Raw genomic sequence first — 23526 nt, forward strand, 5'->3', positions numbered from 1 at the left:
TCCACTTACATGTCTCCGTTCTGTCTGCCAGGTTGCTTTTGACTTTAGCCTCCCCGTGTCTCTACTCTGCCCAGAAGAGAGGAGGTGTAAGAGAAGGTATGCAAGAGATCTTGTGAAGTACAGTCGGTGTTTAAGGCATGAGCCATTTTAACTGAGGGCTTCAAGGAAGACACTGCCGAGCCCAGAGATGTGCTACCCACTGTCGGCTAACATTCCTGAAACACAAGGCTGTGGTTTGCTGGGGGAGAGAATTTTTGAGTGTGAAATTCTGAGTGCCTGCTTTAGTTAGTTAGTTAGATTAGTTAGTTAGTTACTTAGTTAGTTAGTTAGTTAATTACTTAGTTCGTTCATTCGTTCGTTCGTTATTTCCTCAAGAGTCTAATGGAAATATCCACAAGAGGGAAAAAAAGTAAAATGAGAGGAAAACTAACAAATATCATTAAACCATCAAGAAGCTGAGGAAGCTAGAAAGGCCTATCTTAAACTCTAGCAGAAACAGAGACTCCCTTCCTTTCCACTAGACATTTTAGAAATAGTGACAGAGGCCATGGAGTGAAAGAAAAAGTGACTAACACCAGGACTGGGGTACCAGACACCTGCAGTGTGAACAAGAAGGCCACGAAGGCAATGTGACAGCAGAGTGGAATCTGGTAAGGAGAGCCACATATGAGCATGATGTGTGCAAAAGCAAAGTATGAGGTCAGAGAAATAGATAAGCATCCAAAATTGGGCAGAATTCAAGAGGAAGAACAAGAGATACTCATATGCAGAAAACAAAACATATTCTTCAAGACTTGTTGGAGAGTTTTGCATGCCTATGTGTAATTACCAGACCTCATTTTCTTACCTCATCTAAGCTCACAGGAAACTACTATCCTCTTTTCACAGATATGCAAATTGGGGGTTGTGGACTTTGGATACTAACTTACCTGCACTTTGGGGAGACACCAGTGCTAAGCCAGCCTTTAAAAGGTGTGTTCTCATGGACAGATCCATGGCTCCAGCTACATATGTAGCAGAGGATGGCCTTGTTGGACACCAATGGGAGGAGAAGCCCTTGGTCCTGCCAAGGCTCAAAGCCCCAGTGTAGGGGAATGTCAGGGTGGGGTTGTGGGAAGGGGTGGGTGGATGTGTTGGGGGAACACCCTCATAGAAGAAGGGAGAGGGGAGATGGGATAGAGGATTTATGGATGGGAAACCTGGAAAGGGAATAACATGTTAAATGTAAATAAATAAAAAATATCCAATAGAAAAAAAGAAAGGTATATTCTGATGCAGTCAGTGTGTGCATTAATACTAGAGTTCATGGGCCAGAAGACAGAGAAGGCTTCTGTGTTAGCATCTCTGGCCTCCACAGTGAGTATTCAAATGTGTTCTTCAGCTTTACTGCTGTCATTGCTCATGAGAGTCTCTCTGAAGAAACAGAGTGGGTAACAGGAGTGTTAGGCATCTGGAAAACAGCATAGTACGAGCTCCTCTCCCATACTGTGTTTCATGCATTAAATCATCCATTCAACAAGACACCTTGTTTGTGTTCTCTTCTGTCCTTGTTGTACCTTAGGAGTAGTCATAGAATCCATGGCACAGCCAGACCTGAATGCCCTTCTTTCCCAGGGGAAGCCATCTTCCCATAAGCCCATGAAAGCCCACACCCTTGGAACTTGCTTCATAATGGCAACTTAAGAGTGGCCTGCAGAGTCCAGGTCATCTGTTACTAAAACACATAAGTTAATTAGCTATTTTATACCAGTTAGATATAGATAGTGTGTGTGTGTGTGTGTGTGTGTGTGCGTGTGTGTGTGTATTAGACAACGATCCTTCCCATTTTCAGTAGTTCTTTATGTTCATAGTGCAGATCTTTTACTACAAAAGAAGCTCAGTTGTGCAGAAATCATGTGCTCATCATTTAATATTTAACGAAATGATTTTTGTCTGTTTATTGGAACAGAGTGACACATTTCCCAGACTGGTCCCAAATTCACTACGTAGCTGAATATGATCTTAAACTTCTCATCCTCCTTCCTCAACCTCCCACACAATAGGGCATATACCTCATACCCTGTTTTAATTTTTTTTTCTATAACATTCGAGACCAATCAAAGGTGAGTCCTATCAACAACCAATTCGAAACGTTTGGGATTTATACAGATTTCCAATAGTGTCTCAGGAAACATCAGCATGTAAAAGGAAAATCTCTGAGTAAACTAATTCTGCCAATATTAGCTGCCATTGAGACTTGATCCATGTAAAACAAAGAAAATGTTCAAAAGGAGGAGAGTGGTGCCTCTCCATCCATCCGTGCCGGGTCCTTCACAGCAGACATTTACTAGTCGGTAACTCAATGACTCTACAGAGAAGCACAGTAAATGTTTATGCTGTTTTATGAAACAGGTGGCCTTGTGGACCTGAAATAGAAATAAATCTCATTCTACTCCCTCATTCTTCTTTACAATACCTGACTGGAAGACACACAGTATATTAAAGGTCACTGGTTCACTCATATCTAAATATAGAATGGCTAAGCCTGAACATCTACTTCCTAAGAGGTTCAACCAGTTATGCTCCAGGCTTTGTGATCATTAAGAAAGTACTAGAGTCTTAAATGCATTGAAGTGTTTTAAAAATTCAGCCAGTGTAGCCCTATCTGCAAGGGCTACATTGGTCCCTGCCATCCCTGTGTGCCAGGTCTCCTGGGAGCCGACATGGAGTGGCTGTTCCACACTTTTGGGAGGAAAGGACCACCTGCTAAACCCAAAATTGCTGCTGGGATTTGAAGAAATTCCCAAACCATACCACAGCAGAAACGAATAGCTAGTCTGCTGTGTTAGAACAGCATGATGAGCTGGAAGCACTCAGAACCTTGACTCCATGGGATCTGCCAGAGCAACTGTTGGGTAACACGGAGAAGATTTAACATTAAAGGGATTTGGCTGAAAATTGCAGCTGGGGGAAAGGATAAAAATTGAAAAGTGGGACAAAGAAAATGAGGTGGTTGGTAATTTTCTGAAGTTTCGTGAGCATATTTAATTAGTAAGTCACTCTTTACCGTAATGTAAATTTCATATGCCTTGTGTCTGAACTGCTACTCATATAGAGCTTGTGTTCAAAGGCAGCTGTCATTCCACACGGAGGCTGCCACTTCCGACCATGCCTTCATCATCTTCGTATCCCTAAATATCCCCAAGATGCTATACATGTGGGACAGACTTAATTGAATACTAAACACTGACAAAAGGAATATTTTCAGTCATCATCTTAAATATAGCAAAGCTTTGACCAAGTCAGACAGTGGCCAGATGGATATTTTAAAAATTATAAAAATCATATATTGCTGCCACTCTATAGAGACTAATCAGTCACTGTATGTCACTGTGGATGAAAGGACTTCTCCCTGGCCTCTGCTGTCCCATCCCACACAGATGAGAATCCTGCCTTCTGCACCAGACACCAGGGAGGAAGGAAGCATAGTGCTGCTCAGAAACCACTTCACCGCTGTCACTAGCCTGTATTAAAATCCTGAGGACCAGCCCACTAATCACCTGAAAACACATTAATCGGAACATTTATTGTATTCTCACAATTTAGCAGACTTTGGAGTTTCCTCCCAACCCCTTGAAAGTCCGCTGGCTCTAAGTCCGTTAGTTATGTTATGATTCAATCAGAGGCTGGGAAGTTGGTGGTGCTTACCAACAATGCAGAAGAAGCCACTTGAAAGAGCATGCAATGACGGTGCACGTTCCTAATCTCAGTGCTGTGGAGACAGGCAGATCCCAGCTGCGATCCTAAGCTACCTGGCAAGTCCCACATCAGTGAAAACAGGAGAACCCCTGAGAAACAAAGCCCATGGTTGACCAGTAGCCTCTGCATGCATGTGCACTCAAACCCCATCCCCAGTCCCACAAATTCACTCAAAACTTTAAATTGGACGTGGGCAAAGCACATCACTCCCTCTATGGAGACTTTGAGGATTGCAATCACAACTGTTAAAAGTCAAGTCTAGTGTAGAAAAATTAAAAGTCCAGTTAAGGCCCATTAATTACAATGCAATTCCTCAGCCAAACAACGCTTTGGCCTTAAATCAATACTCAATTAAATACTTCCTGCAGTTCTAGTCATTAATTGCTCTGCAGCTCAGAAAATAACATTCTAAGTGCTTGTAGAGAGGTAATCAAAATCAGTGGGTGAAGCTTAAGCTTGGTTCTTTTGTGATCAACTTTCCTCGACAAGGAAATTAACTTCCTCAGTGACTTACAGACCAAGCATTTCTGATGCACTCGAAGCTGCTAAAGAGAACAATAGCAAGTAACAGATTTGGGGTGATAGGATGATACTTATTTTATCTTAAGTTAAAGGACAAACAAAGCAAAACTAGCATCCTTGATCTTCTCAAAAGAATTGCCTTTGAAAATGTCACCCCTTCTATATTGGGTGTTCAGTTGGAGATATAAAGAAAGCTTGCTGTCCAGGACATATTGGATGGGAAATGTTTACAGGATAACATCTCCTAGCTGCTGCTGGCAAGGGAACATTTAACGGTAAAAAGGACATGCTATCTTGCTCTGCAATGAGGAATCACTTTCCAGCTCACTTCTCAGCACAAAGCAACTCCTTCTGCCAAAGGTGATTTACAATGATCTCCCTAGCGAGCCTCACCCAGCCTGTACATCGCCCAGTGGGAGACCTGGGATTAAGGATATCCACATTAGATGCAGAGCCTCAGAACCTAGAAAACACACAGAAATCACCACTGTAGCTGAGGGATGGGGAGAGGGGAGAAGATAATTGAGAGAAGCAATACAAGCATAAATGCCTCGCAGTCAGAGGATGTCTAATGCTCCTAGTAAGGGGACTAGGAACTTAGAAAGCCCTGTAGGTGGAATGAAGTTCTATCTCAGCCTTCTACTCCCAGGGCAAGGATGTGCTGAGAATTGATGAGGAGACAAAGGGCAGGGACCCTAGAAGAAGACCCCACAGCTTTCCACTGCACATGATTGGCTGACTGTGCATTGCTTAAATGCATGGTTTGCACAATGCTTGCAATGATTTTCTTTGTACCAGGTTTGAAATGATCCAATCTGAGTCTGACTGGCATGTGTGTGTACTTCTGAATTTACCCACTAGATACCCCATGTGACTTTGAGCATCCTTTTTCTTTTTCACTAGTTTTATATTTATCTGTGCGAAAATTTGCACCCCAGCATTCATACATGCTAAACATGCATTCCATGCTGAGCTCTACCTCCAGTTCTCTCTGAGATCCTTTTTGAGAAACATGAGCAGGATTTCTCCACACAGTGCAGTCTCATGGGGTGGGAAAGCTTTCTGTGGGGTAGATATCTTGTCAATTGAGATATAAAGCACAAATAATATTTCAACAGTAGCAGTGAGACATAACCACTTTTCTTCTATGCTAATTCCTTTTCCTGGTCATAGCATAGTCCTCCATGGCAAAGTTTTTAGACAAACTATCGGCTAGGAGAGTGTAGGGAGTGGACAAAGCTCTGAATGGACTCCTGAGTGAACATGTATTCTTGACATAGGCATATCAGTGAAGAGGATCAAGGCCTCAGACCCGTGGGATATTGACAAAGCCTTTTTCCTCTGGACCAAATACATCAGTGTATGTGTGTGTGTGTGGCGGGGGGGGGGGGAACTGCAACTTCCTCCTTCCAGTATGTATAGCCTGAGGCTGCTGACCTATAGACTCCTCCTACCAACACCACCTGATCCCCTCCACTGTGCCACACCTAAGAAACATGAATGAGTTTCCAAGTTGTAAGCGTGGCTTGCTACCAGAGCATACACCTGGCCCCAGCTTTTCTCCTGTGTCGGTGTGTCTGTTATGTCCTCAGTACCCAGCTGCCTAGTCATGTTTCCAGATCCCAGCTCCATGGGTCAGTGCAGCAGAATGTCACAGCAGAGCAGTGGAGATGTACCTGATAAGGATTGGTACCAGGGCGACTGATATCGCCTGTAAGTTTATAATGGCTTTCAAGTGGCTACTCAGAAGTTAACAAATTGGGAGGCTTTGGGGCTATATCCTTTCCTCATATTGAGCAGCTTACAAAACCAAGAGTGGGAATGTCAGGATTCTAATTACTGGTAGCAGGAATGGGTCCCAAGTCACATTACTGGCCCTGGGACATGACAGATGCCCTGAACTGCCTACATGGCCATTAGTTGATAACTATCTAAACCAGGTTTCAAGAACTTTAAGCCTTTTACGATTGCTGTAGAGCACGAAGTCTCCTGATAAACAACAAGAACCTGACTTTGCCCTTCCTGTAAGACTCAACCCAAATGAGCCTGTCAATCACCGGGACTTGGAAGTGCCCCTCAGGAAAGCTGTCTGGTCCAGAGACATTACAAACAGCATAAGACTTTCTTAGAAATGTAGGCTGGCACACAGATCTCTCTAATCTTCAGGTCATGAGAGAGCTTTCCTCCCAGTGGTCCATCAAGTTGAGGCAAGCTCTCACCTCTTGACAGCGGCTCATTTTGTTCTGTATTCAACTCTGCGCAACTTCTGCATTATTCTCTGAGTCTTATATGAATTCTTTGGATAGAGATCACAAGGGAATATCAAGAGAAATCTAGGATGAGACACTGGTAACAAAAGCCACATCAGTCCTGTTTACCTAATGGGGTAATAGAGGTAGTTTTCTGTTGCTTTTGCACTGTGCTAACAACTTTGCTGGTGCCCGGGGCCCAGGGTGTGGCCATGATTTATGCTGCAGCCCAGGCATAAGAAGAGATATTCTCAAAAGAGGCTATTGTTCCCATCCTGTCTACTTTTAATTTTTTTATTTGTTTGTTTGTTTTTACGAAATTAGTATGTGTAAGAGGAATGTTGGAGTTATGAACAGGAGACTACCCTCAAAGTTAGAGTTCATGGTAGGCAGACAGATAGGGAGAGAAGCCACAACTGGAATATAATGGTGGCAAACCTCCAAGTTGACCAGCTTCATCCTCACTCTCTTGATCTGAGGCAAAGCCTGCGGCTTAAAGCCAAGGCCTTGTAGGCATCTGTCTTCCACCTGTAGGCCCCTGCTGACGAACTAGCTCAACAAGTTCAAGGCCAGATCAGAACATGGTACACAACACTTCTGGGCCAATCAGTCATCCTATCTTTCTTCAAACTGACTAACCCTAAATTAAGTAAGAAAAAGTCTTAAGGAACTGTTTTTTAAAACTTATGCCCTGAGAAGAGACTGGAGGTTTTGACTTCCTAAGCCCCCATTCCCACCCCACTTCCACCCCACCCGTGTCTTCGCATTTTGCAGAAGGTCTCTTTTTTTTTCTGTCTACTATTCGCCTCTGTTTCTTTACTCCAAATAAATGTCTGTCTTCAACTGTTTTTTCTGTCTGTTGTTGTTTGTGGTGTTTGAGATTTCTCTGCTGCCATCTGTTATGTTTGAGAATTCTTCTGTCTTTAACTGGCACAGGAAATAGACCCAGTCTAGAATCCTAAACTGTATCATGTGTGCCTGTAAGGATCCCTGGAACGAGTTCTATCTGAATCAGAGTTCCAGGTTCAGTGAGGAAGGTAATGTTAACCTCTGGCTTCCACCCAAGAACACATGCAAACATTCACACACACACACACACACACACACACACACACACACGCGCGCGCGCGCGCATGCAGAGAGAGAGAGAGAGAGAGAGAGAGAGAGAGAGAGAGAGAGAGAGAGAGAGAGAGAGAGAGATCCACGTTTTAATAGCATGATATCTACAATGGCCTTTCAGAATTGATTTTAAGACCATAGGTCATATTTATTGTTTCGTTATCTTGGCTTTGCAAATACCACATTCTAATGTGCTCCTGCCTTGCTTGGAAGGAATCTGGTATTGCAACAGAGCACATACATGCATTATTGATTTATACTTACAAAGCTTAACAAAGGGGGTTACTGAGATACGGAAGAATAGATACAAGGCTGCCCAGTTAAAGAGAGGAACAGGGATTGGTGGCAGACAGCATCCATGCCAAGTCCATACTCAGCTTACTGAGTTATGACACACTGAGGCTTTTATAGTGGTGGAACAGAGCAACACACACAAGACAAGGAGCAACACTTCGACTTTCAACCCTCCTCATAACTCTTTAGTCATCATTAGGAAATGCTAAAGAGCTTTCCACCTTCCTCTCAGCTGTCACCCATTTCACTAGAGTGAATGTTTGGGAAAGCTGATCTTCTCTCCTAATCCTGATATCTTTTTTCATCTATTATCCCTCTGTGTGATTGTGTGGACATCTTCTAAGGATGCCTGATGGAGAATATGGCAAGATTGTGTAACTTGGTGTGAAACTCCAAAGGTTCCAATAGAAATAGGAAGCCCAGCACCTGCTAATGGAGTCACTGAGATGAGTCACACAAGTTAAGAAGTTTGACTTGGAACCCATTAAGTTAGCTAGTGCAAAGTATCTAGTCTAAAAGTGTAATTATGTTTTTTCTCTAGATGTTCCAAAAATTAATTTTCAACAGAAAGGAGTACATACTTATTCATCATATGATTATGATATTAAGTTATCATGTTACTGATACTCAACTTAGCCTATTCTAGAACCCAGGCATGGTGTAATGCACCTTCAGTCCCAGCATTTAGGAAGCTGAGGACCACCACCATCTCCACGTTAGTCTCTATATAGAGTGCTGAGACAATTAGGCTAAGAGTGAGACCGTTTCTCAAATAAACAAGCAAATACAACAAAAATAAATCCCAGGAAGACAGTATATTTTAATATATCTTACAATAAATGCAAAATTTATTATCTCTCTTGATTTGATGATTTGATTTGAGATATATTTTATTTTGTACTCGTTACATATTTTATACCTGCACTAAATCAATGATAATTTATTCTGCATATGTCATACTAAAAATAAATGATACTCGATTAAATTAAATTTGACTTTGAGTCTAGTTAATCTTGGTGCATAATGTTTTTATTTGCAAGGTTTTTTTAATAAGAAAATTTATGAAATTAAAAGAGATTTCGATGAAGGCAGGACTGATTTACGTCTATAGTACTGCTTCACCAGCATGCATCAGTCAATGTCCACTCAGGAAAGCAAAAAGTGTTCAACTACTGTTTTGCCGTAGGAAATTTAATACAAAAATTAAATTACAAAAGGGTCAGAAGGGCTGGAGTAGCCAGGAGGAAAAACATCAAGTTTCTCCATTATGTAGTCCAGAAGAAAACCCCAGCTCCAGCCAGCAACCAGCCCTGGCTAGCTGGAGCTCCAGAGGCCACAATTCTTCTATGACTTGAAACCATTGCCAAATCTGCCTCACAGGCATCCATGGCATATTTTCCTGTGGTTGGTGTAGGAACTTTGTGGCTGGGGTTACCTGCTGATATCACAGACAGCTATGGCAGCTGGGATGGAGAAGCAGGCAGAATGCTGGCAGGCCTGCTGAAGCATCTGCCCCCAGTGCTTGGCTGTGCCCTGTACAGCCTGCAAACACACAGCCTGAACAGGCAGTAAATGTTCAGAAAACTGCCGATGCCATCAGAACTGCAAGCACACATATGTGCATGTACACACACACACACACAGAGAGAGAGAGAGAGAGAGAGAGAGAGAGAGAGAGAGAGAGAGAGAGAGGAGTGGTTGTCTGTTTCTTTCCTCTTAGCCTTTATCACTTGCCAGCTCTGCCCCATCGTGAATGTCTAGAGTGGTGGTTCTCAACCCTCCTAAAGCTGAGACCCTTCAATACAACTCTGCATGTTGTGGTGACCCCCCCAACCATAAATTTATATTTGGTGCTACTTCATAACTGTAATGTTCTACTATTATGAATTGTAATATAAATATATGATATGCAAGATATATGATATGCAACCCCTGTATAAAGGTCACTCAACCCTGCCAAATGGGTTACAACCCACAGGTCAAGAACAATTGTCTAAAAGCAGACACCTGGCATGGAAATTTCTGGAGTTATAGCTCCACGTGATGCAGGCAGGTTGCAAAACTCTACCTACCTCCTGAGTCCTGACTACTTTAACCTCCAACAACAGCCTTTAGAAATCTCCAGACTTTGTCCCATCCTTGTTTCTCTTCTGTTAATTTTGAAATCGGAACATATGTCTCTTTTTCCATACAATTTTCACGTCCATATAAATATTTTCCAATTTTTCCGACTTTTCATCTCTTCCGTCCTCTCAGAGTATGAGGCATATGAGCATGTGTTGTCTCTTTCCATTTTCCCCACTCTGAGGGATTAACTCCATTCTCAGTGGAGTGTATTCATCAATGACACCAATTTCTGACATGTTTTAATCTCTCCAAGAAGAAACCTTTATAGCCTCTGAGCAAAGTCTTTCCATGTTTCTCTACTCCTGAATTTTCCAATTGTAAATATGGTTTATAAATAAGTGAGATTGTATGATGATTGTCCAGTTTATTTTACTTGGCCTGGTACAGACCTGTGTTTTCTGCTTCAGTCTCCATGAGCTCTTATGAGCTTTGCTCAGAAGATTTAAAGGCCCTTATTCTCCTGGTGTTCTGCAACCTAATGTTCCCATGATCATTCTGCTTCCTTTTCTGTGGGTTTCCCTGAACTCTGAGAGGAGGGATTCGATGGAGACATCCCATTTAGAGCTGAGTTCCACAGTCTCCTTCTCCCTCTCCCTCTCCCTCTCCCTCTTCTTCTCCCTCCCCCTCCCCCTCCCTGTCTCCTCTGTCCTCCCCTTCCCCACTCCTCCCCCTCTCCGTGTGTAATGTCTGGCTGTGGGTCCGTATTTGTTTTCCTTTGCTACAGGAGGAAGCCTCTCTGATGATGACTAAGGCACCTGCTATTAGTATAGAAGGGTTTCATTAGGGGTGCTTTATTTTTACTTTTTCCCCACTTTCATTAGACCATAGTGTTTTGTTTTACCCTACATCTCTGGACTACATCTTTGGTTCTTGGTCACCAAAAAAAAACATCATATACTTCTAGCATGAGCAGTGATCTCACCAAGACTTTGGGATAGTTTTTTCTTTTCTTTTTTTAACATTTATTTTCTTATTTAATATGCGTGTTCTATCTTCACACATACCAGAAGAGGGAATCAGATCTCATTACACACGGTTGTGACATGTGGATTCTGGGAATTGAACTTAGGACCTACAGAAGAGCAGTCAGTCTTTCCAACTAAGACATCTCTCCAGTCTTGGATAGCTTTTTCCTTTGCAGATGCAAATGTAAGAGGTCCCTTCTTATAGTCAGAGATGGTAAATTAATGTATTTTCTTCAGATTACTTTAATTTTCTCTAATTATCTGCTTTTTCTATTGATCCAATTTGATAGCAATGCTAGTCTCATGTACCTGAAAATTCAATTTTTATTTCATTTTCCTGGATAAATAAGAATGTTTCTGTGCCATCAACTGCCCCTAGGACTTATTTAAAGGTGTAATCTATAAAGCCCTATTTTTATATTTAATCCTCCTTGTTTCATATTGCCTATTTCTTCATTGTTATTTTACAAAACACTGCAATTTAGATGCTATATGTTACGTGTCTTTCTCAACTAGAATATCAATTTTCAGTTCCGTCTCCTTTGGTCTATTGTTATTATTAGTTTATCATGACTGGTATTTGCAATAACAATTTATTAAACTTCTCCAAATTGGCTGGCACGATTTCTCTATCCATTTCCAACTAAAGATGATTGAATAGGACATATAATAACATTTTCTCTTATTATATTTTCCCAGTTGGTTGGACAGTGCTCTATCATTACCTTTCAATTTACTTCAATTCAGTCTCATCCAAACTAAAGCACTGCCAAGTGATATTATACAAATGAAACTTCAGATAAAAATAAACTCAGGTGCATCTCATGCACTTAAATACGTCTGCATATTAGTGCTACACTCTTCTATTTTTTAAATAAAATCCTCACTGTTGACTAAAATGTTTTAATTCTTGCCTACTTATTTCACTATTTTATATATATATACATATATATATACATATATATATATATATTAGTTAGATCCCCAAAACACCTACTCAAATCCACCAACCATCAAAGTATGTTTTTTTCCTACTTTAGGTGGCATAATCTGGTACACAGTTAATTTTCATCTATTCTTATAATTATGACTTTTTGTATCTCTTCATATTCTTCTACCTAAATATAAAACTCGCGATGGATTTTGTTGAGTGAGTATTCTATGTAAGACTGTCCTTGGCTCTGGTGAATAATTCAATATATATTGACTACTGACAATGTCTAAAGCCCTGGAATTAGCTGGTAAAGAAAAGAGATTATTGTAACTTTTAAAATTGGAGAAATTTAAATTTATTTGTAAACATTCCTTATACAATCATATTATAGAGGAGGTCTTTACAGGTATCATATAGGAAAACAAGCAATACAAAGAGATAAGAATGAAAGTCCAGTGCAGATTGACTTAATCAACCTGGATCATTATTAGAACCTGGTTCTAATAATGGGAGGTTTATTCCAAAAGTATTTAAGCTCAGTATAATTTGAAAAATAAAAATAGTTTCCTTGTATAATACAATACCCTGAGCATAAGAAAACATTATTACACAGATTCAACTCTGGCTAGTGTCATTTCTTCTAAGAAGATGTGTCGTAGAGCTATGCTATCTGAGCTAGCTTAGTGGCCTAAGAGTCTGGCTTGGCCTTGAACATACAGATAGCATAGAGGTAATTTGTGCTATTAGGCACCTCTGGTCATGGTTGTAGGAGCTTGGGGGAGCCTCTGGGTTCTAATTGTAGGAGCTTGATATGGCCTGGCCCAACAGATAACACAGATCACCAGGCTGTTAACCACTTGGAATTTTCAGCTTTCTGGATGGAAAAACAGGTTTACAGGTTTTTAATCTTTCTCATTAGAAAGGCAATCCTGTGTGCTTAACTTTTCTGGTTCCTCTGGAGATCTGTGGTTGCAAGCACCTTCATGCTATGCTACCAATAATATAATAAGATGTTAAGTTAATTAAAGATTTGCAATATAGCCTACAACAGGCAAAGAGCCATTGTCTCTGGAAGATGAGATCAAACTTAATAACTAGGATTATTTCACAAAAGATATCAACCACCACCCTGAGACACCAAACTATCTTCCAAATATATCTCTAAGAAATAAGTTGTATGCCCAAGTTGGATCCTATGGCTGGCCCTTCTTCATCCAAAGAGCAAGACCTCTCTCCAAATAGGAGCAGGAACTTTGTCACAGCTAAAGCATTTTTAAATGCATAGTTTCAGAGAAGGAGGGAGAGAAGAAGTAGGGAGGGAGGAATGTTGAGAGAGAGACTCATACACAGATAGAGAGAGGGAGAGAGAGAGAGAGAGAGAGAGAGAGAGAGAGAGAGAGAGAGAGAAATAATCACTCACATGGCAACCCCAACCCCAGAAGACTGTGTGTCAATTACAAATTTATGCCTGCAGAATTCTCTTAAAAGGCAGGCCAGCCTTATGAAATTCAGTATCTATTAGCCACCCAGGGCTCCTGAGTCTTTGAAATGTCGTTAACACAGTTTAAGCCCAGGAAGGAATATTAATAATGAGTCATCAAGTCAATAACCCATGCCCTTTCTGCATAACTCAGATTTATCCCTGGAAGTCTAAACTAGCTTTTAGAGACTGCCAAAACCAATTCAATTAAAATATACCGAACTGGAATGTAACTTCTAACGTTGTAGTAAAATTCTATTTGTCTGCTATGGTTACATCTTTGAAAATATTAACAATAAATAAAAGTACCAACACTGAACTAAACTATTTTAAGACATGCTATAGTTTCACAGTGTGCATACTATGACATCTGGTGTAATGTTTCGCATAGAGGTTGCTGGTTTTTATTTAAGCAACAACCTACATTTAAAAAAAAATGAAAATCAGCAAGTCCCATCCCAGAGGGTCACGAAGAGTAGCATCAGCCACAGGTTCATTCTAGATAAGGATTGAGTGGCATCAGATACTAACTTGTTGTAAACATCCAGCTGAGCTAATAACAGAGCTGACAATTCTCCACACATATCTACCGCCAATGTGTCACTTCATGTCGTAAGGTATCCAGAGAGATGATCTTGTGGAACAGAAGAAAAAGTAAAAACGTGAAATTGGATTAACTGGGAGCTATAAGACAAGACCATCCTCAGAGGCAGCCAAGGCAGGTGAGGCTAGCAGCTAACCGAAGCAGGACTTACTTATCCTTAACAAGAAGTTATGTGACAGTTCACTGCCAGTCCACACCACGGCGGGCCTCTCCTTTCAGCTGAATCTGCCCAATCAGTTTGTATTGTTCGCATCTTCTTCGTATTGAGCTCCCATTTCTCACCCTGAAGCTTCCCGTCTGCTTCCCATTTTTCTCCTTAGTCCCTTTGAAAGTACATCAAATAAATTTAACTTATCTCCCATGAGAAAGTGCTTCACATGTGTCACATGTTATGAATATCCTCTCTCCTTATCCCTTCCTCATCTCTAAGAATCATCTTCTCCAAGTTAAATATTCGTCATTCTGTCAAAGCTTCTTCGTCTGAGTGGAGCACATGCATATCTAACATGCAGCAAAGGAGTTTCTGGACTCTGCCCTGCATCCAAGCTAAATCAAAAATTGTAGATTCAGGGATTTTCTTTTAAATGTATTCATTTTTTTCAGTCTATATATTTTAGTCATTATGTTTTTTCTCTCTGGACTCCTTCTATATCATCACCACCCCTACCTACTCTCTCTCTCCCTTGCTCTCTTTCCCCCTCTCCCCCTCCCCATACATGTCTATCTATATATCTATCTCTCTCTCTGTCTGTCTGTCCATCTACCCATCCATCCATCCATCTATCCATCCATCTATCTATCTATCCGTCTTTATTTCTACTCTCAAAACAAACTCAAAACTCAATAAAACTAGCTAAAAGCCAAAACAAAAAGCCTCTCCCCACCAAAAAATAAAAAATAATGACAACAAGCCTGAAATTTGTTTTATGTTGGCAAGGGTAAGGAGATTCTCCTAGGGGTTTTGTTGTTGTTGTTTTGTTTTCTGTTTGTTACCTTTGGATTTGCTTTTACCTCCCAACATGTAGCTACCATAGTTTTTATAATTCACAAATTTTATTCAACTTCCTTTTCTACATTTCTGGGTTGTTGCTTTCAGTATTAAATAGATAAACCAATAACAAAATATCTAGATAAATTATCATAGTACTAGAAATTTTTCGTTTACAATTGACAGGGTACATGTTCAGCATTCGATAATGCCCATAACCTTCCCCCACCCTGGCAGGCTATCTTTCACTCACTGTGTCAAAGGTTTGAGAGAGTAGAATGCTCCGTTCTCATTATATTGTTGTCTAAAGCCCAACGTTACCCTGGGAAATCAAATTTTTATGTATTTTCTCAGTCAGTGTGAATTAGTCTCTGATACTTGAATATTATTGTTTGAATAGATCCTCAGTCTACACAGACTTATAAATAACCAATAGAAGGACTCTGATAAAGCACATTTCAGTTAATACTGATTGCAAAAGGCAGAATTCTGAGATGATCTGTAACTGTTATTGTTAAACTCTAGATTATCCCTTTGTTCTTTGAGTGTCTTGCTTCTGACCACTTGACTATGGCAGGGATGACGAGCTACCTAGCCTATGGTTAGTTTCCATTCCATATCAGAATTAGTTACTCACACTACGCTGTATAAAATTTGCCAGATCGGTGTGAAAAACTTGATGCTGTCTTAAAGAAGACAACGGTAATGTGGTGCACTACATAGGTGAAAACTATGTGTCAGAAAATTACAGATAAATGCTCTAGAATCTGAAACTGTCCTCTAGTAAATGTAGTGACCTTTGGCATACACCTACATGGAAAAAAATACTTATAAAACCCCTGAATGGGCCAACAAATAAGTTTGTCTCTAGTCAAGCCTCCAGGTGCCAAGGCTGGCTAGTGACTGCTTTCCAGTTTTCTGAATGTTAATTATAAGTCAAGGATTTCTCTACATCATCTGGATTCATACCACACATTTGACTCATAACTCTCTACAAGATAAGATGAAAATCATTTTGTTCTTTTTTCTTATATAAGCACACTATTTATTTCTTAGACACAAAACCACAATGCCAGAATGTCAGTCTAAGTACTGATAGATTCAATGACTCAAGGTTTATGGTCATCTGCTTATAAACCAAGATGTCTGGACTCGACTGAGCCAACAATGGCCACGTAATTCTAGAGAGTGGCAAGCTCACAAGTGAAGAGAAAGGGCAAGAAGAGAATACAGAGAGAACCACAGACTAGGACAGAAGACCACATGGTAGGAAGACCCTTGTTTCTATTGATCTACCTATCATCATAGGACCAAGAGCGAGAAGAGTAAGGGCAATGCAGACAGATACATGGCATTTTATTGAACGGTGGTGCTGCAAACAAAACGTTGTGCTGGATCCTGCCACACCACACACATTAGTTACGAACCTGGTATCTCTTCCTCCTGTAAAGGGTTAAAAAATGGTGCCTGTAGGAATGCACATGCTCTGAGGAGAGCCTAAAATTTCCTTCCAGCCTTGCAAGCTCTGTTCTGTTTTAGTCTGTATCCGATAACAGGTAAGTCAAAGTTCAGCCTTGGTGTCTCTCTTAGGAAAAGAGCTCTCTTTGTATCCTTCTTAAGTCTAGTGAAGTGGAAAATTACATTTTTGCCCTCTAAGTCCCTGATATAGGTCAGAACAGATATCAAACATTAACTCTGAAGCGCATTTAACATGATGGCATTTAAATTTAAAATAAAAAATGCTGGGTTAAAGGCTCCCTTGCTCTCCTGATTGTACTTCTAATCTCAATTTATGCCCATTTATATGCTCCCACATAGCACACAAGAGAGGGCTATACAAGGAGCACCATATTTTATAATCTTCTCTATTGTAATAGCTGGATACCAGCTCTACTGGATTTAAGCAAAGAAAGGGATTTACTGTTTAAGGTAATTGAAAGTTTCAGATGTGGTAGCAGCTTGAGACATATGCTACAAAATAGGGCAGAGGATGTGGTCATGTTCTGCCTTTCTGTTCCCATTGTGTTGTCTTAATTCCTACCCTCCTGAAAAAGGATGCAGTATCTTCTTGGTGTTGGCACCCCTCAATCTTATTAATCCCAGCCCAGAGCAGGCTCGTGCCATGCATCCCGTAACTCGGTCTGGTTGATATTCTTCACCCCTGGAATTGGTAATTACAATCAGCCTTTCCTAACTAGGCTTAAACATGGAGAGGGATGACTCAATAAATTAAAACAGAAGTGTATTGCCAATGAATGCACATTCATCCGGTCAGAAAAAACAGAGGCCATCAGATCCACATATTAGGAGGAACTATCTTCCCAAATGTGAATACAAGCAAGCTTCAACAATTATTTGTGTGTGTGTGTGTGTGTGTGTGTGTGTGTGTGTGTGTGTATGAAGGGGTTTGTGTGGTGTATTTGTATGTGTGAGTACATGTATTCATAAATGCCTGCTGGGGGGTCAAAAGAACGGTGTAGCCTGCTCTACCATGCTTCTCCTTGTTCCATTGAGGCAGAGTTTCTTTAGTTACAAGCTGACTGCCACCCCCTACCCTCCTTTCTATCTCCATTACATGACCCCGGGCATATCCAACTCTTTGGTTATGGGTGCTATCATGGCTACAGTGGGCTCTTTACCTTTGTGTGGAAAATCTGAACTCAGGGTATCATATCTGTGTAGCAAGCACTCTTATCTGGTAAGCCATCATCTCGGCCATGCCCCATCATCATCTTTGTACATTCAAACTCTATAAATGTTGAAACCCAATACTCTTCCTCATATCTTGTAGCACTAGCTCAGTTCCACAGATCACATACAGCTCTCAGGAAAACTCCAGACTTTTATCCTGCATTATGAGTCCTGAAAAATACCTCAGCTGATGAAGTAGACTTTTTTTTAATGTTTGCAAAGTCGAATGAACTCTATGCAATGTAAGACTCCTGTGTGACTATATATACATATGTGTGTGTGTGTGTGTGTGTTATTAGTATATACTGGTAAAGCCATCATATGCTTAAATATCATAAGATGAATATACATTTAAAACACCTAACCCACCAAATACAATAGCTTAATGACATAGCACATCTCCTAGCAGTCATTAACCTTGGTGTTCATGTGGCAGCTGCAGCAGTTCTCCCGCGTGACCCAGCACACTGAGAGAATATTGCAATAAAAGCCATTCACCTAAAGAAAGACCCAAATCCAAGTCAGATTTTTAATGACTATGTATAACCTTCCTTTTATCAAACTTAAAAAATATAGTCCTAAGTTGGCATGTCAGTGTGTATATAACAGATTCTGCCCCCAGATAATATGCTGGAGACAACGGCAACCCCTACCTAGTGGCACACGCTGTACTGACTAAAACTGGAATGCAGGAGTGTGGATGTTACAGGGCTGCTGCAGTCTCTGCCCCACAGGCTTTCTTATTTATGTTCGTACATGGTCATTAGAGGAAAAGTAAAGGAGATGCTTAGTATGTTTCCTAAGCAGCCAAAAAGCCCACCCAGATTCTGTGTTGGTCCTTCAAATAAAGACTTACTCTGAGAAAATAGTTCAGTGGTCAGCTAGCATGAATTTAGTGAGAAAATTAAATTCGCAATCCTAAATGCAGTTTATAAATCTGTGATCAAACATAGCTTCTGACAGTGTGTTTTCTAAATCTTGTGATCAGAGGCCAGAGAAATCAAGCTGCTGCTCTTTCTAAGAACACAAATTATATTCCCAGCACCCTTATAGGGCAGGACAACTTTTTGACTCTAGTTCCAGGGGACTTAAAATCCTCTTCTGACCCCTGTGAATGGCATATACTTACACAGATACATTATACATACATACATACATACATACATACATACATACATATATCATACATCATATGTGCAAATTAAAATAAAGAAAAAAATTTCACAACCTAACTGAAAATCAAATTATATTTTAAAGGTGAACAACAGGAGCTCTTTAGCCAACAGGCTACCACAAAGGAGGTTCTACTCATCTTGCTAAAAGAGCCAGGAATGCAAATGGGTGAGGATGAACGACTGCGTCCATAGGCGTTGCCTCTGAGCTAGGCCTGTCTTTCCACACTGTGGTCTGTGGCTGGAGAACAAACTCACTTAATGCCCTTACAGTTCTTTTCATCAACCATAACAAGATGTATTTTTATTTTAATCAAGCAGAAGGGAAAGCTTCCCCAAGTGTATGACTTTTTGATCCTAGGAGAAGTTAGCTATATTTCTGTTTGCTCTCTCCTAAGACCAGAGAAGCCCCAGGGCATTTTGCCCTGGGCATGTCCAAACTTGAGCTGATGGTCCGACTGGAAACAGCAGTATTTGCCAGACAGTCTCTCAGTCTTTCCTTCCCTCTGCATTTAATACTCACATCTGGGATACTTTGCACTATCCTGGGATCTATAGTATACAATGTTCCTTCTTATTTTAAATTCATTCCCCTTACACAGTAGTTCTCAACCTGTGGGTCGAGATTCCTTTGGAAGGTCAAATGACTCTTTCACAAAGATTTACGAGGCCATCAGAAAACACAGATAAGTATATTGCAAGTCATAACTGTAGTGAAATTACAATTATGAAGAAACAACAAAAATAATTTTATGGTTAGGGTTACCACAGCGTGGAGAACTGTATTAAAGGGTCACAGCATTAGGAAGGTTAAGAACTCTAGTAGGACCTATTAGCTCTAGTAGGACTTGTGATCATCCTAGTCAAGGCTTAAAAAATGGAATAAAAAGTAAAATGCTGGTAATCACTTCTTACTCTGATATCATATTACTTATAACATGTTGGACATCTAGCAGTTAATCTGATGATCCCACAGTGACGGTCAGATTTCATCATCCATTTACCTGGGCTTGGAGTCAAGTAGGGAATGCATAGAATACATCTCTAGGCAGTTCCATGGGGAAAGTTCGAGAAAGTATAACCACCTTGAGTGGGGGCAATACCATTGCATTATCTGGGGACCCAGTCTGGTTAAAAAGGGAAGAGATAAGAGCTCCAAGATTCATCTCTTGCTTGGTGGTTACATGTGACCAACCAGCAGCCTCAATCGACTATTGCCATGTCTTTCCTGCCATGGTGATTCTGTCTTCAAACCCTGGACAAGGAAATGCAAGTTGCTCACTAAGGCTGTAATCTCCCCCACAGTTGCTATCTATCAACATCAGTCCTGCTTTTTTATGGTTCACAGTTACAATTAACAAAAAAAAAATTACTAAATTATTCTGTGATGAAACATGGGTAGCTCTGACTCCTGCAAGCTAAGTAACCTTTCAGATTTCAGATATGGTCTAGAGAGGTGATGGCGCTGACCCCCAAAGAAGAAATCCTGTCCCTAGCAAATTTGCCTTCAGCTCAAAAGTTTTTCACTAGATTCTCTTCCGGCATGTACTTTCTGTAACACTGGGTTCTTTTCACCTACTGAAAAACAATAAAATAAAATAAACTTCATTATTCTGAATATTTATCATTTCACAGTAGAATTATCACACACACACACACACACACACACACACACACACACAGACAAAAATTCTGTTGTGTTTGTTACCTCTATATTCTGTTATTTCTTTGTCTTTCAATTGTTCAGTTGGCTTATTTTGGCTCTGGTTTCTTGTGCTTTTATATTCTTATCCAAAAAGCCATGGCATATTCTGATACCAGCGTTTTAAGAAGACATTCACACATCCATGCTTACTTGGGGTTTGGAGGCAGTGTCTCGCTGCAGCCCATGCTGGCCTCCAACTTCACCAATCAATACTCCTGGCTCAGGCTCATCATGCTGACTTAGTTATAGGTGTGAACTACCATGCTTGGCTTCCCAAGTCCATTGCTAACATAAAGAATCAATCTAAATGCCTATCAATAGATGGATGCATAAGGAGCTGGGGGAAAATATACAAAGGGGTGATGTCCTTTGTAAAAAATCCCACATAAGTGAAAAATAATATGTTGTTAGGTGATGTGAGACTCAGAAAGAGAAATATCAACTGCCCTCTCTCCTGTACAGATTTCAAAAGTAATAAAGATTGTCACTAGATTTCCTAAGAAAACATATAGATAGATAGATAGATAGATAGATAGATAGATAGATAGATAGATAGATATAGATATAGATATATTACACATATATTTGTATAAATGTAGATACACACATGTATGGGTTCAATTCCACATAACTAAATAATGCCTTATGATCAAGTCAACTAACATTCATCATCTCTCTAAACGTTTAAAAGCCTACTTTCAGGGGTTGGGGATTTAGCTCAGTGTAGAGCGCTTGCCTAGGAAGCGCAAGGCCCTGGGTTCGGTCCCCAGCTCCGAAAAAAAGAACCAAAAAAAAAAAAAAAGCCTACTTTCAGTCACACATACTAATTATAATCAGGCACAGTTATAGGTCAGGTGTGATACATAAATATAGATATATAATAGGTACTGATCTAATCAGATAATTACACACCTGTCCTTATTGTTTTGTGTAGTATTGTTTTTTAGCTGCTCTCCTATAGTTCATCAGATATAGAAAGCATATATTCCAACATATTTATATGTTGGAGAACACTGAACTGCTGTTTTTTAGGTGAAGTATCTGTGGTCCTCCATCCATCCCTCTAAACATCTGTTAATCTCAGCCTCTGGTAATTGTAAATAAAGACAGACAGACAGACAGACGGATATCAATATAGATAGATAGGTTAGATAGACAGACAGATAAAGAAAATCAAACAATTTCCCAGGGTAATTTTTCTTCTACAGATGTCCACAGAAGTCTCTGTTCCCATTATCTCTGAAATACAGAATATTAAATAAATCATGTTAAAAGGTCATTACCATTTGAGTAACTGGACAGGCATCCTCTACCTTGATAGAGATAGATAGATGAATAAAATTAATGATGCAGAAAATCAAATTGGGGGAACAGAGCAACTTTGTTGGGGACAATGGGTCACACGGGTGAGCTTATTTGGTCATACTTTTCCTGTCACAGCTGAGAAGTATGTGAGATTTGAACCTCTAAGGAAGTGATTCTCTAAGGGTCTAAGTGGCCTATCGAACTGAAATCCACTAAATACGATATGACTGTGTTAATAGTTTTCTTACCAAGAGGCAGGGCTGAAGACAGATCTGTGAATTTAGAGGACAAGCTCCGTGAAGTCGGCCAATCACGCAATCGTGGCCATTCTCCACAAGCCATGTAAGTCAAATCTGCTACTGCCAGATGGGCAATGTAAGTCACTAAAACTGATGACCAGCAGACCTAGTGGGACTTCTCAGGAAACACAGACAGCTGTCTTCTGAAGCAAGTCAGGTGTGTGGGCCCTGGATGAGCTACAGTGGAAAGCACACGCCACACATGTGCATTTCAACTCCTATGGAAGAGGGTGGATGAGCCTGTCGATGGGAAAGACTCCGAGGGTTCAGTTCTCTCATTTAAATTGACAGGTGTTTATGGGTTTGACTGGAAACACTGTAAACCCCAAGGAAAGTGTTTGAAAAGTATTTTGTATGTTGGTTTATATGTGTTTGTGTACATATGTGCACATTGGAAACCAGAGGCCAATGTGCAGGAATTGAATCTACCCTTCTGTCATGTGGATTCCAGGGATTAAACTCGGGTCATCAGGTTTGATGACCTCTCCCCAGTGAGTCATCACACCAACCCTGTAAGGAGAGCTTTAATAGGTGTTCTTTTCAATTTATCTCTATATCGAGCTCTTCTTAGCATAGTGCTATTTACAGCACTCCCTTAACCAACTATGGTTAGCATGAACTACACACATTCCAATCTGCGAGATGAGTTTCAAAAAATTAAAAGCATCCGTCATAGCAAAGGCGTTGGATCAAGTCGATCCCTCTCTATAAAGAATGTTCTAAATCAAACTTCTATTTTGGGCAATTGTATCCCATGCTTTCCTGCAGATTTCCTTCTACCGCGGCCTTCCTCAGTCCCTGCTGGAATCTTACAGTCCTGTAGCTAAAGCTGGAGCCTGCTTCCATTGCTCACACTTCCCTGCATTCCTTTGTTTCATAACCCCTGCTGCCCAAGCCGGGTGTCTGCTGTTAATTTCCTGAGGACCGTATAGAATGTGGCCAAAATGAGAAGCATCAGTGCCGAAGACGTAGGCGATGCCTTTAATTGATCAGATAATCATGGACCATTTAGTTTTGCTTTCACTCAGACTTCAAAGCACCATGCCGCACGTTTGCTTTATTTTGGCAGACGGCAGAAAGCCTGAAACTCTTCAGGAGGTAGGGAAGCTATGGAAATTAGGCATCTGCCCAAAATCGAGGATGAGAAGTAAACACCCCATTTTTAATGTCTTCTTTGAACTGAAAAGTAAAAGGGCTCGTGAGGACATTTGAAGAGAGGGAAGAGACAATTTTCAAGACCGTGAACTTAAGTCCATTTGACAGGAGAGGATGACGTCTTAGGGCCACGAAATATCGGTCGTTCCTCATTAAAGCCTCATCAGCCCTATGGAGAT

At 40.5% G+C, this 23526-nt stretch overlaps 1 protein-coding gene and 1 long non-coding RNA gene across 10 annotated transcripts in view; both read right to left on the reverse strand.

The window, feature by feature from the left end:
• Positions 1 to 23526, reverse strand: part of Slc7a11 (solute carrier family 7 member 11) — a 219643-nt gene that overhangs the window by 58399 nt on the left and 137718 nt on the right. The window lies entirely within an intron of this gene.
• LOC147996238 (uncharacterized) lies at positions 12290 to 23516 on the reverse strand. The gene is made up of 4 exons (XR_015674474.1): positions 21872 to 23516; positions 14184 to 14355; positions 13960 to 14062; positions 12290 to 13210 (listed from the first exon to the last, which is right to left on the reverse strand). It is a non-coding gene; the product is annotated as an uncharacterized LOC147996238 (long non-coding RNA).

This window comes from Rattus norvegicus, chromosome 2 (assembly GCF_021556685.1).
Source record: "Rattus norvegicus strain SHRSP/BbbUtx chromosome 2, alternate assembly SHRSP_T2T, whole genome shotgun sequence".
Lineage (NCBI taxonomy): Eukaryota > Metazoa > Chordata > Mammalia > Rodentia > Muridae > Rattus > Rattus norvegicus.